Below are 15,664 nucleotides of genomic sequence, written 5' to 3'. Positions count from 1 at the left end.
TGATATCAGCACTGTAAAGTTCATTTACCACTGTCTATTAGCTGAGAGGCTGTCAGATGTTGCTATTGTGTGATGTGTTAGTTACTGCAGACATGATATTGCCTGTTCTGTATTTCCAGGTCTAACATGTTGCAGCGGTTATTTTCTTGTAGGGCGGCCATGTTTGTTCATCCGAAGCGAATCATTTTGCTAAAATCTGAACCACTTGCAATATTCTAGATGAACCTGGCTCGTTGGAAACCGATTTGCCTATCTCTAGTTTTATACGAGCAGTTACTTGTTGTTTACCCTCTGTAAAATCTAGCATGTGCAAACAAAATAATATATATATATAATATATAACACACACACGCTAGTATTAGTGCATCCTCCGGTAATGTAAGAAAAAGGAAAGAATCTCCGTTAGTTCAGTGTTTTTCTTGATTAACCCCTTAACGACCGGCCCATAGTAAAATTACGTCGGCACTGACAGGTCCTTCCTGACTGCCCTATAGTAAAATTACGTCGGCAGTCAGGGAAGGATTCCCTGTCAGTGCCGACGTAATTAGAGCGGATGTTAGCTGTATCTGACAGCTAAGACCCTGCTCTATTACCCCCCATTGGAGGGGTCTCCGATCAGGGTTTTTTAACCCCTTCAGTTCCGTGATCAAACATGATCACGGAACTGAAGCGGTTCCGTGATGCTGCCGGCGGTATCGGCACCCCCCACGGCAAGATCGGGGGGGGGGGGGGGTGCCAGTGTCTCCAACACACAGTCTGGGGTCTGGCCAGTGACCCCAGACTGCTAAAGACCCCCGATACCTGGTTGATCCTGCCCTGGTTAAGAGGAAGTCAGCCGCAGGCAGCCAGACGCTGACTGCTGTGTCCTGCAGCGTCTAATACAGAAACAATATTTACTGTATTCGGTGCATGTCGGGAAAAAAAAAAGGAAAAAACCCGCCGAAAGTGGTGATTTTTCGCATCTTACCTTACAAAATATGCTATAGAAAGTGATCAAAAAGTCATATGCACCCCACAACAGTACCAATAAAAAGCTCAGGTTGTCCCACAAAAAATAAGCCCCCAACCAACACTGTCAATTGAAAAATAAAAATGTTACGCCTCTCTGAAGATTGCGATGCAAAAAACATTGATTTATGTCCCCAAATGTGTTTTTATTCTACAGAATTAGTATTGCATAAAAAATACTATAAATGAAGTATCGCCGTAACCGTACCGACCTGCAGAATAAAGCTCACATGTCACTCATACTGTACGCTGCATGACGAAAAATTTCAAAAATTTAAAACTCCATGCCAGAATTTATTTTTTCTCTTTTTTAAATCCAGCAAAAAAGGGTTAATAAAATGTATTCAGTAAGTTGTAGGCACCCAATAATGGTGTCATTACAAAATACATCTCGTCCCGCAAACAACAAGCCCTTATATGGCCACGTCACCAGAAAAATAAAGAAAATACAGCATCTAGTAATGTGAAGGCAAACCCCCCCAAAAAATCGCCAAATCATTAGAACACAACTGGCTGCAGCAGGTAGGGAATATATAAGCTGTGCGAGCGTATATCAGGGGACACCCCAGATTTACAGCTTATGAGGGAACAGACACCAGAAGTGACCCCTAAAGTGACTCCCCTAATCATAGGAGCTACTGGGACATAGTAGGCAATTTGGTGTTTGCAATGTCCTCCGCACTGCTTATATATTCCCTCTTCACCATCCACTGTGCAGTCACGTCTGGGATAGTAATACTCACTACACCCTCTGAGAAATTCTTTAACGGGTGCAGTTTACAAAATGAGGTCACTCCTTTGGGGAATGCACTTTTCTGGTACCTTACAGGCTCTACAAACATGACATGGCGTCCAGATACAAAACATCTGAATATGTATTCCAAAAGCTGCATTGCGTGCCTTCCCTTCTGCGCCCTGCTGTGTGTCCGAACTGCAGTTTATGCCACATGTATGACACATGTATGACACTGGTGTACCCGGGATAACATACGTAATGTCATACAGTGGGGCAAAAAAGTATTTAGTCAGTCACCAGTAGTGCAAGTTCCACCACTTAAAAAGATGTAAGGCGTCTATAATTTACATCATAGGTAGACCTCAACTATGAGAGACAAAATGAGAAAACAAATCCAGAAAATCACATTGTCTGATTTTGTAAGAATTTTTTTTCAAATTATGGTGGAAAATAAGTATTTGGTCAGTAACAAAATTTCATCTCAATACTTTGTTCTATATCCTTTGTTGGCAATGACAGAGGTCAAACGTTTTCTGTACCTACAAACAATCAAGATTTCTGGCTCTCCCAGACCTGTAACTTCTTCTTTAAGAGTCTCCTCTTTCCTCCACTCATTACCTGTAGTAATGGCACCTCTTTAAACTTGTTATCAGTATAAAAAGACACCTGTGCACACCCTCAAACAGTCAGACTCCAAACTCCACTATGGTGAAGACCAAAGAGCTGTCAAAGGACACCAGAAACAAAATTGTAGCCCTGCACCAGGCTGAGAAGACTGAATCTGCAATAGGCAACCAGCTTGGATTGAATAAATCAACTGTGGGAGCAATAATTAGAAAATGGAAGACATACAAGACCACTGATAATCTCCCTCGATCTGGGGCTCCACGCAAAATCTCACCCCGTGGGGTCAAAATGATCACAAGAACGGTGAGCAAAAATCCCAGAACCACGCGGGGGGACCTAGTGAATGAACTGCAGAGAGCTGGGACCAATGTAACAAAGCCTACCATCAGTAACACACTACGCCACCAGGGACTCAGATCCTGCAGTGCCAGACGTGTCCCACTGCTTAAGCCAGTACATGTCCGGGCCCATCTGAAGTTTGCTAGAGAGCATTTGAATGATCCAGAAGAGTATTGGGAGAATGTCCTATGGTCTGATGAAACCAAACTGGAACTGTTTGGTAGAAACACAACTTTTCGTGTTTGGAGGAAAAAGAATACTGAGTTGCATCCATCAAACACCATACCTACTGTAAAGCATGGGGGTGGAAACATCATGCTTTGGGCCTGTTTCTCTGCAAAGGGGCCAGGACGACTGATCCGGGTACATGAAAGAATGAATGGGGCCATGTATCGTGAGATTTTGAGTGCAAACCTCCTTCCATCAGCAAGGGCATTGAAGATGAAAGGTGGCTGGGTCTTTCAACATGACAATGATCCAAAGCACACCACCAGGGCAACGAAGGAGTGGCTTTGTAAGAAGCATTTCAAGGTCCTGGAGTGGCCTAGCCAGTCTCCAGATCTCAACCCTATAGAAAACCTTTGGAGGGAGTTGAAAGTCCGTGTTGCCAAGCGACAGCCCCAAAACATCACTGCTCTAGAGGAGATCTGCATGGAGGAATGGGCCAACATACCAACAACAGTGTGTGCCAACCTTGTGAAGACTTACAGAAAACGTTTGACCTCTGTCATTGCCAACAAAGGATATAGAACAAAGTATTGAGATGAAATTTTGTTACTGACCAAATACTTATTTTCCACCATAATTTGCAAATAAATTCTTACAAAATCAGACAATGTGATTTTCTGGATTTGTTTTCTCATTTTGTCTCTCATAGTTGAGGTCTACCTATGATGTAAATTAAAGACGTCTCTCATCTTTTTAAGTGGTGGAACTTGCACTATTGGTGACTGACTAAATACTTTTTTACCCCACTGTATGTGGGTATAAACTGATATTAGGGCACAGCCGGACACAGAAGGGAAGAAGGGTTATTGGGTTTTTGGAGCACAGACGGTTTGGTTTTTGGATGCCACAACACTTTTGCAGAGCTGAAACGCCAGTAATGTGGAATCCCCTGATATGAGACCTTATTTTGGAAAAAAATTTTGGTTAAAATGCTCGCCACGACACTTGATAAATCCCATCAGTGGGTTGTAGTGTCCAAAATGGCGTGATATGTCTGCGGATTCCACTTTACTGGCAATTCAGGGGCTTTGCAAAAGTGGCATGACATCCAAAAACCAAAATAGCGCTCCTTCCCTTCTGTGCCCGGCTGTACCAAACAGCCATTTCTACCCACATATGGCATTAAGTCTGTTATCCGGGGTACACCAGTGTCATACATGTGGGCATACACCGCCATTCGGCTACACAGCAGGACACAGATGTGAAGGAGCGATATGTGCTTTTGGAGTGCAGATTTAGATTGTTGGTTTTTGGACACCATGTCACATTTGCGGAGACCCTAAAATTGCCCCTACAAAATGGGGTCACTTCTTGGGGAATTCCAGTTTACTGTCAACTCCAGGGCTCTGCAAAAACATCATGGCGCCCAGAAAGTCCCTCTAACTCTGTACCCCAAAAGCTAAAAAGCGCAGTGCTCCTTCCCTTCTGAGCCCTGCTCTGTGCCCAAGCAGCAGTTTACACCCACATATATAATTTTTTGACCCTCGGGATGGCCCACTTAATAGTTTTAGGAGTGCAGGTCTCTGACAACACAAAGTGGGTGCAACGTATTGGGCACCGAAATGGCATATTTCTTTAAAAATTTCAATTTTCATTTTGTACATTAATTTTTGGGAAGAATTTTTAGGCTCAAAGTGATAATACGCCTTGATACATTCCTTGATGGGTGTAGTTTTTTAAATGGGGTCAATTTTGAGGGGTTTCCATTGTATTGATACTTTAGGGGCTCTGCAAATGCGACATGGCACCTGAAAACTATTCCAGCCACATCTGCCCTCCAAAAGCCAATTAGTGCTCTTTCCATTCTGAGCCCCACCATGTACCCATACAGAAGATTATGGCCACATATGGGGTATTGCCGTGTTCAAGAGAAATTGTTTAACAAACTGTGGGGGGCTTTTTCTCTTTTAACCCCTTGTGAAAGTGAAAACTTTGGGGATAAAGGGACATTTTAGTAATTTTTAACCTACACATCCCAAGGTTAGTAAAATCTGTGAAACGGCTATAGGGTCAAAATACTCACTATACCCCTCAATGAATACCGTAAGGGGTCTAGTTTACAAAATGGGGTCATTTATGGGGGTTTTCAATTGTTTTGGTAACTCAAATCTTTTTGAATGCTCAATGGGCCTAAAATATCTGCAAGCAAAATTGAAATCCAGTTGGTGCTCCCATCTTTTTGGGCCCTACCGTGTGTCCGTACATAGGATTAAGGCCACAAAGTGTACATTTTTGAACACAGGAGAAATTGGGTCATCTATTTTGGGGTGATTTTCTTCATTTTCATGTGTTATGTGCAAAAAAACCTGCATATAAAATATGAAATTTTTTTGTTTGATGCAAATTTTCTCAAAACTTATGGGGCCAAAGTACTCACTATACCCCTCATTGAATACCTTAAGGGGTCTAGTTTATAAAATGGGGTCATTTATGGGGGGTTTCAATTGCTTTGGTAACTTAAATCTTGATGAAATGTGCAATGGGCCTAAAATATCTGCAAGCAAAATTTGTGTTTTGAAATCCAATTGGTCCTCCCTACCTCTTGGGCCCTCCTGTATGAGCGTACATAGGACTAAGGCCACAAAGTATACATTTTTTAACACGGGAGAAGTGGGGTAATATATTTTGGCATGTTTTTCTTCTTTTTGATGTGTTGTGTGCAAAAAACTGGCTTTAAAATGACACATATTTGAAGAAAATGAAAATGTAATTTTTTTCATCATTTGTAATAATTCTTGCAAAACAATATTTGCTTGATCAAAATGCTTACTAAACCCCTCAAAGAATACCTGAAGGGGTCTAGTTTTACAAATTGGGTCATTAATTGGAGTTTCTGTCATTATGCCACCTATTTCTGCCTGCAGACATAGCTTGGTACAGGAAAAAAATCACAAACTCAAAATTTCCAAAATTTGCTTATAAACGTGATAAACTTCTAAATTACTCAAATATGCTAAAATTATTTTAAACATGCTTGAACCACAAAAGGAACATTTGGAAATATATAACTACTAACTTTTTTGCCCTGTATTATTGTGCATATATTGAGATATCGCAGCTGAAAATGGAAAACATTGAAAAATTTTCAACATTTTCAGCATTTGCGAGTTTTTTAATAAATTTATGCAAGTTATATTAGTCTAATTTTACCTTCTCAGTAAAGTACAACATGTCACGAAAAAACAATATCAGAATCGCTTGGATGCGCTATACTGTTACAGAATTATTCACTGATAAAGTCACACAGGGCAAATTTCCAAAATGTGGCTTGGTCATTAAGGTCCAAAACAGGCTGGTCACTAAGGGGTTAATAATTGAGCACTATCTGCGCATTTAAAAAAATGACTACAAAAAGACAGGGAAAAGACAAAAGGAGGGGGAAGAGGAAACACTTGAGGAGAAGATAGACTTTCTTTTAGAAGTAAAAGGTATCATGGCTGCCAATTATGTTTGTGGAGAAGATGATGATGATGATGGCAACCAAGCTGGCCCAGACCAACTCTAGCAGGTCCCTGAGTACAAGACTTAGTAAAGACTTTTTCTTCTGATGGGTAAGGTACATCACAAGGAATATTCCACCTCACCTAAGGCATGCCCTGGATATTATACTGTGTGGGGGACAGCAAAGCCCCATACCTGTAGGGAAAGGGGAGACTTAGTCAAAAGCTTGCGATGGATCCTAGTCTTTCTAGTTACACCCAGGGTGTAATTTTTGGAGAACTTGTAAAAGCCATTACTTTTTCCAATGCAAAATGTGTATGTAAGGATTGGAGTCAGGGTCAGGCAGTGCAAAGTGACACAGCTGGGTAAGCAACACTGTGCAACTAATGATAAAAGGGGTCGCAGGCCCTGCAGCTATAACTATGCTGTAATATCTGAGATGAGGCAGACCAATGCACTTCCTAATTGAAGTGCGCCTACCACGGCTCCTAACCTTCTATCCCGGCGGCTAGGATAAGGGAAGAGGAGGCCCTGAAAGTGCTAGGGACTGGAGTCACGGGGGTCACACCTAAACAGAAAGCACAGTGTAAATGCAATGCAAAACAAAAGACTAAACAGCATGGAACCAGGGAGGACCACAAGTCCCAGCAAGACATAGAAGAGAAGGCGAGGTAAGACGAGCAAGAGGTCGAGCCAGGAGATAATAATAAAAGGTACCAAATCAAAAGACAAGGGATAGTCAAAAATACAAGCCGGGTCTAAAAACCAAGAAACATATGGAATACAAACAGACAGGGAATCAGACTGAGCAGGGGGACCAGAAAACACAAAGTGAATGGCTGGCAAGGATCCATGCCTGGGTGGAGTTTAAATAGCAGCAGAGAACACACATGATGGCTAATGGCATGGAGACTGAAGGCAAGGAAAAGATTAACCCTTAATGACCTAAGCACACCCAATAGAACTCCTAACACGTCTTCCAGGGAGACGCCGCGCAGCAAGGAGACCGCGGCGACTCCGTATCCTGACAGTGTATATATGAAAATGAGTAGGCATCTTTCCCCAAAACAATCTGATTTTGAGGCCTTTTTAAAACTATAAACCGTATAAAAAAGTTACAGTACAGTTATGGTTAAACAAGCAGTTTGTATACACTGCCTACCATCGGTTTACCATAGACCTACATATTATTGTTACTTCTACATTACTTCAGCTGTCTTTGCTTCATTGAGCTAGAAATTGGGTTGACAAAGTCCTAGGAGTCTTGAGAGAATGCTTTAAGTCAATTTATACTGATTTTGAAGAAATATATTTGGATTGAAATGAATTATTGGACCAAACTATTTGAATCCCAAACAAGTTATTTGTCACGGCCATGCAGTTCTGCAGCTAAACCATCGAAACCAAGTGGTCATTAGTAGGATAACAGGCAATAACTCATAAATGATTAATCTTGTAAGTGAAGACATCAGTGGCTCTGACCACACTTGCATTGTCTTCTTTACCTTAATGTTTCTGCCTTTTAGAGGCCAAATTAATCAATTCTTAATAATCCATTATGGTTAAAACATCTCCAGTGAAAAAAATCTCTCTTAGATCTTCGAGTCCTTTTGTAATACTTTTCTCTTCAAAGATTAGCTGTTGCAGTTGATCTACAGACCTCTCCTTAATTCTTAACAGGAAATTGTTATTATCTGCCATTCTCAAGATTCAGTGGAGCCTGGCCCTAGTAATTCCATCTACATGCCTTATATCACATAAAAATCTGTTTTATACAAGAGTATATTAGAGACTCAAATGTCTAAAGTGGATCATGGGGTCTACTTAAGTAGTGTATGTAATTTGGTAAATATACTATTAAAATATATTTTAGTGTATATGTGAATAGAATTATTATTACAATTGATTTTTCCACCAACACTGAGAATGTTATCCAGATGCAGTGGCGGGAAGCCAAGGACCAGATGCTGCAATGCAAAGCAAGAAGGAAGTTGGCTATTCTAGTTTTGCAATAAAAGTGGCAATTGCCTAAGGACATGGAGACATTTGTATAATGTATGGGTAGCATTATGTGTGGCAGAATAATAGGACATTAATTGGCACCATAGTATGTTATTTACTGTATAGTAATATAAAATGACATTGATACTACAGTGGTCTACTGTAAGAAACTGATGTGGTCCAGTATAATATTCTTTCTTTAAACATATATTTTTAACATTCATATACTAATATTTTTAGATTACAGAAAGAACCTTTCTGTCATGGAGGTTTGCCAGTTTTACTATACAGGGTAAAATCTATATATAACATGAATTTAAAGGGAACCTGTCACGTTGATCATTGTGTCTGAGCTGTAGGTAGTGTGTTGTATAGCAGGATAGGCTGAGAAAAATTATATATATATATATATATATATATATATATATATATATATATATATATATACACCTCCCAACCGCCTGGATTTAGCGGGACAGTCCCGGATTCTGGGTCTTGTCCCAGTCCAGGGGAGGTATGTACCATTTTCAATTATCCTCTCTAGACGCAGTTGAGTTAAATACAATTGTGTGTGAAGCCCATCCTGTGTGCTCCAACCCTAGTAGCTGTAGGCACGATGTGATGACATAACTCACATCGCACCTGGAGCTCCCTGAACACTTCGGAGACTTTGTAGGAACATGTAGGGGAATATTAAACTGGCAGCAGATGAAGGGGGCAATAAACTAGCTGCAGATGGAGGGGGGACATTAAACTGGGGGCAGATGGAGGGGGCATTAAACTGGGGACAGATGAAGAGGAACATTAAACTGGGGGGGCAGATGGAGGTGACATTAAACTAGGGCAGCTGAATGGGGACATTAACCTGGGGGCAAGTTGGAAGGGGATTTTAAACCGTGGGAGTAACTGGAGGGGGACATGTCTGCTTCTAGTTGCACCCAGTTTAATGTCATTCCTCCAGATACCCACAATGTCCTCATCCAACTACCCCCATGATTTAATGTCATCCTCCAACTGCCCCAGTTCAATGTCCCCCTCTAGTTTCCCCCAGTCTAAACTGGGGCATCAGGAGAGGGACTTCATACTGTGGACGAATTGGAGGGGAACATAATAATGTGGAGGCATATAGTGTTACAGTGACTGTAGGAGCATTATACTGTGTGGAGGCACATAGAAAAATGGATGAGAAAGGGCAGAGTCAACCTAGAAGTAGGTGGAGCAAAATTTGCCATGCCGCACATACTGTCCCTCTTTCTATCCTTTGAAAGTTTTGAGGTATGTCTATAGTTGATGCAGTTTAATTGTATTAATTATTAATTAATTATTTAAATCTTTCAATGTTTTGGAGTCCACAGATAATGCTCAAACTGAGATGTAAAGCTAATGCACTTTACCCCACAACTACTAGTAGTAAAATATAGTATTTTTTTGTTATTTGGATGTCTAATTTGTGCTGTTCTATGATGATTTTTGCACTTTTTTAACTTTATGTGGCTCCTGAAAAGTAGAGTTAACCAAACTAGAGAAACTAGATCTGGGTTTTCTAGAAGGCAGGATGAATAAGGGCTCGTTCTCATCTGCGCCCGGGACTCCGTTCTGCAGGTTTCCATTTCCTGCACAAAACAGGGCGGGAGACGGAAACCTGTAGGCATCTTTGAAACCCATTCATTTGAATGGGTTTGAAAAGTGTCTGGCCGTGAGCGCTGATGAGCGTTTTATGCTCTCCGTGGCGAAAACAGTGTTTTTTAACCGGACACAGAGTTGGACATGCAGTGCTCTGTGTACGGTATAGAAAAAACGGTTTCGACGCGGAGAGCATAAAACGCTCACTGGCGCTCATGGCTTGACTCGGCATGACAGGTTTCCGTCTTCTCCATGATAACGGAGACCCGAACGCTGGTGTGAACCCAGCGTAAGCTGTTACTCAGGAACCTCACCTTTTAATGTTTAGGCCTATTTAGAGTAGATAGCATTAGCAACAGACAGGCATGCCTTTGTTTGAAAAAGCAGCTCACTAGGATGTTAGTGGCAGTTAAGCCAAAACAGACAGTCCCTCACCACTGGCCTTGTAGCCCTTGAAACATCTAGTGGTAAGGGCTGAGACTGTTGGGTGGGTAAATCAGGAATACTATTTTTTAAAATGGTGATGACTTCTCTTTTAATTGGTTACAATTTTGTAGTTAGAGGCGGGACCTGTGGAATAAAACTGGGGGTACGTGGGATAAGTATCACCTTCTGTCAGTTACTTGATTGATGTAAGAAACTAGCACTCCAAAACTTACTTGTTTCTTGGGAATGGCTGACAGCTTGGGGCACCTTTAACTTGACAAGCTCAGGGCAGGCTGGCTTGAGAATCTTCTTCAACAGTCCAGGGACTGGCGGCAGAATGTTGCAGCTCCGCCAGTGCTTGATTTTCAGTGCCCCAGGAAGGAGGCCCGGCCGTGACAGAGACTCAGCCCCAGCCCTCTCAGAGGAGGTAAAAAGATGGTTTACAAGGCTCCCGGCTGCCATAGCAATGGGATGTTGACCCCGGAGCTTGCTCCTGGTGCCAGCAATCCCCGGAAAAATGGCGCCTCAGTCCTTTGTGATTACTGCAAATATTGACTTGCCTTCCCTTGCTGTGGTGGCAGTGACCATTTTAAAGCCTCTCCTACTGGTTGTAGGTTTTTATTATTTTGGTTGTGTACAGATTGTAGTAAAAATAAATTAATATTAGATATTATACATGTAGTTATCGCCAACAGGTCCATTGAAATATCTTGATATTATACTGCAACCAATACCATGTTACTTATATCACTTGTCCTTTGTTCCCTAGCCAGGGTATTCTGAAGTCCCCTTCCTATGAAGAGTTACTTGTGTTCTTCAGTCATGAGTAACCTTTATAATGTAATATCCTTACCCCCACCCCTGTAGTGCCCGTGTACCCTCTGTAGTAAGTATAACATCCTCTAGGCTGTACTTCCTACCTTTTATGACTGGGGAGAGAGCCTTATGCCAGTACATTATGTACAGCTTATTCACCATCCTGCAATAAGCACTTCCAACATGAGAAGTCAGGACTTGACTGTGGGTAACCCCCAGTGTAGGGACTCCTTCAGAGCTTATGGAGTCCCTAAACTAGAAAAGATTCATAACAGTCAAAGCTCTAACCAGGACTGCTGAGACTCCTTCAGCTCCGAAGGAATGTCTGCGCTTGGGTTACTTGTCAAATCATCCTATCGCAGGAGCACATCTTTCCAATTTCCTGGTCGATGGCTACATCAGTATGTACAGTATGCAACATAAGTAATATATTGGTAAAGTTACTTAATCTCAATTTACACTCTCTTTCACTATATGTATATAGACTGAGCAAACATCATGTACATAAAAGGTAGACCTGATGACTAAAATATAATGTACGAAGAAATCCAAATAAGCACAAAGCAGGCTTGAAACAGTTTGTCCGAGCGCATTGGCAGCAGTAAAATATAAACAAGGTCTATGAAAACCGCAGAGTCATTTCTTCATTTTACAGCCGATTACAGTACATTAGACGTCTGAACAGTGCCAGCTTCATATAACCGCTGTTATCTGCTGCTCTACTCAGAAGGGATGGGCACTGCAAGAAACACACATATAAGCTTCCTTCACTATCCCGTCTGTGCTATGTCCTGTGTCCAGCTACAGCAAACAAAAGAAAGGTACGTAAATAAAATGACTCTGCAATCTTTGTATTAAGGGTCACTCATGAATTCAGAGTATAAATTATAGTGATGGAATTAAATTGGTAGCATTACAAATGATTTTCTCCATTTGATTTAGACGTAATTCTAGTCTTGTATGTTGTAGTTCATATTTTTGTATTCAAAATCAGTTCCCATCACTTTATAGGGTTCTATCCATGGTATTAGATCTGTAGGGGTTTCACTGCTGGCGCAACTTACAATCCGCTGATGAATAATAGGGCATCCCGTTTAAGGACACAAAGATTTTTTTTTGCTTTGCTGCATCCCAACAGGTATTTTATTTTCATTGATATAGGACAGGTGTATGGGTTATATTTCCAGATGTACTTGGGATTTAATTTTTTTTTTTTTTTTTTTTTGGGGGGGGGGGGACTGAAATGCAAGTAACATAGCTATTCCTTAACTTGCTGCAAAGTGTTATCACAAAAGCAATTCAATGTCAATGAAAGTTATTGAATAAGTCATGTGTTATGGTTGTAGGGACAAACAAAAACAAAAGCAGGAACTGGCTGATAACAACAAGGAGTAGAACAATCTATTTAAAATCCGCAAAGAACCCGGAGCCAAAGACAGCCCCCCCCCCCCCCCCCCAGACGCCTTCTCCGTCATTGGCTGCAATGCCAATTGGACTGTACAGAATCTGATGGTCTGAATGGTCACCAAACAGTAACTGTACAAATAATAAATGCTGTACAAACTGATATCAACCAGACCCCACAATAGTTTTACAGGTCAGATCAGAAACAGGTGAATAGTTGTAAAGGCAAAAAAAGGAGAAGACGTTGCAGGCAGAATCAGGAAACAAAAGCAATATCTATTAGAAAGCCAAGGGTCAGATTCAAATGGGTACAACAATGGCAGTACCAGCAGGCAAACGAATATCCAATAATAAGCCAAGGGTCAGAATCACCCAAGAACACACCCATAGAACACACTACACAATGTACAAAGCCAAATTAGGAAACAATGATTTGGCAACCTCTGCTGGTAATTGGATTAAGAATAAAATAAACATACGGAAAAGAGGGGAACAAGGCTAAATATAGCTCACTATGACTAATTAGACCCTCATAATAATTCAAAAGCCCTCATATAATCATGTTCTTGCCAGAATATAACTGTACAAGAAAATATTAAAGTAACCATATTAATATTTTCTTGTGCTAATTGTCATTTTATATGGCAATAACTTTGAGATGCTTTAAAGAGGACCTTTCACCTCCTGGGGTACATGCGGTGTAATACACCACTACAAAGGCGACATAACAAAACGGCTTTCATGTTCTGTGCCCCCAGTGAAGAGCTATCTGTGCCAGTACCATAGCTCTTCACTGTCAGTAGCGCCCTTCCTCACAGCAGCGTCTATTGCACTGTACTGTGAGAGTGGCGAGGAATGACTCCCTCCCCTCCTGATAGTACTCGTCCATAGACGAGTACTGGGGGAGCGTTCCTCACCGCTCAGCGTCATCACTGGGCAGTAAGGAACACCCCCTCTCACAGTACAGAGCAATAGATGCTACTGTGAGGAAGGGCGTTCCAGACTAACAGTCAGAAACGCCCTTCTGACAGCGAAGAGCTACGGTACCGGCACCGATAGCTCTTCACTGGGGGTACAGAACGCAAAAACCGATAGTTACCCCCAAACAGTATTACATGCTCCATGGTGGCCCTCAAACAGTATTATGTACTCTACGGTGGCCCCCAAAGAGTATTATGTGCTCCACAGTGGCCTCCAAACAGTATTATGTGCTCCATAGTGGTCCCCAAACAGTATTACATGTGCCACAGTGGCCCCCAAATAGTATTATGTGCTCACCAGTGACCCTCGCACAGCATTATATGCTCACAGTGTCCATCCCCCAGAGCCTCAACTCCCCCATTCCCCCTCTTGTTCACATAGCCTGCCGCTCAATTCCCCCCCCTCTTGCTCACAAATAGCCTGCAACCCCATGTCCCCCAGTCACACATGTTCTCTTCTCCTCACCTTCCATTACACTGTTTCCAGACGATTCATCATCAAACTGTTTCTTATGTACGATCCTGAGTAGCTCCACCCACACAAGACATCCTCACAGGTCCTTAAAGGGGTATTCCCATGTACATAATCATATCTATATTTGTAGATAATTAAAAGTTAAACATTATTGCAAATATAAGTAATTAAAAATTCTGCAGAGTTTTAAAGATTTTCTCTAACTTTCTTAGTGGTGACAGTCTGTTATCTTGATCGGTGGCCATGGATACAACCACTAATGCAGAAACTTTCTATGGTCTGGGACTTGTCAGGAACCCAGCTATGATTTTCTTATTGTAGCCGGGTTATCAGGCAGGGACACTACATGTATGAGAAGATATCCCGGCCACAATAAGGAAATCATAGCTGATTTTCTGACCTTAGAAAAGTCCTGCATTGGTGGTTGTATCCATGGCAACCGATCAAGATAACAGACTGTCACCACTAAGAAAGCTAGAGAAAATCTTTAAACTTTACAGAATTTTTAATTACTTATATTTGCAAAAATGTTTAACTTTTAATTATCTACAAATTTAAAAATAATTATGTAGATGGGAATACCCCTTTAAAATCACTTTCATCTACTGGAGGTTCAAGTCTCTCTGTCCCTCAGCAACACAAACAGTCAGCAGCCGGAAGCCTAGTGGGGCCCCTCAGGAGGATGGGGCCCCGGAACTTGCCTGGGTTTGCCGGGTGCTGACACCAGTGTCATACATGTGGCATAAACTGCAGTTTGGGCGCACAGCAGGGCACAGATGTGAAGTAGCGCTATGTGCTATGGCTTTTAGAGGCAGATTTAGATATTTGGTATCTGGATGTCTTGTCATGTTTGCAGAACCTCAAAGGTACCAGAAAAATGGAATCCCTTAAGGAGTGAACCCATTTTGAAAACTGCACCCATCAAAGAATTTATCAAGGGGTGTACTCCTATTAATATTATAAATGTGAAAGTTTGTGGGTTTGTGTGTTTGGATGTTTGCATGTTCGGATGTTTGTTCCTCAATCACGGAAAAACCGCTCGACTGATTCGGCTGAAATTTTCCACAATCATAGTTAATACACCCGATTAAACAATAGGCTACTTTTCGTCACAATAGCGCACATACGTTTGTGCCAGGACCCCCACAAAACCCAAACTCACACCACTATCTCTGCAATCTCACACACTTTGGACCATAGCAAGCCACAAAATTCATATTGCCCTCTACAGCCTCGCCCCTAACCCCACACAATCTCATATACATATACTTTACCACTTTGCCCCTCACCTTCACGATACTCCAGGAGGCTCTCTTTAACGCTCCGGAGCAGCCATGTTTGCCGACCCCCACCGCTCTGACAATCCGCGACACCCCCCACCCATGTCAATACCCCTAGGCGGTCTAAAAAATGCAAAAAAAAATTTTTAAAAAAGGAAAAAAAAATATAAAAAAAAAATATAAAAAGGATTAAAAATTCAAATCACCCCCTTTTCCCTAGAACACATATAAAAGTACTTAAAAACTGTGAAACACATACATGTTCGGTATCCCCACGTCC

The sequence above is a fragment of the Leptodactylus fuscus genome, chromosome 6, assembly GCF_031893055.1.
Source record: "Leptodactylus fuscus isolate aLepFus1 chromosome 6, aLepFus1.hap2, whole genome shotgun sequence".
NCBI classification, from domain to species: Eukaryota; Metazoa; Chordata; class Amphibia; order Anura; family Leptodactylidae; genus Leptodactylus; species Leptodactylus fuscus.
The sequence above is the reverse complement of the archived record's forward strand: the minus strand, read 5'-3'. Positions refer to the sequence as shown.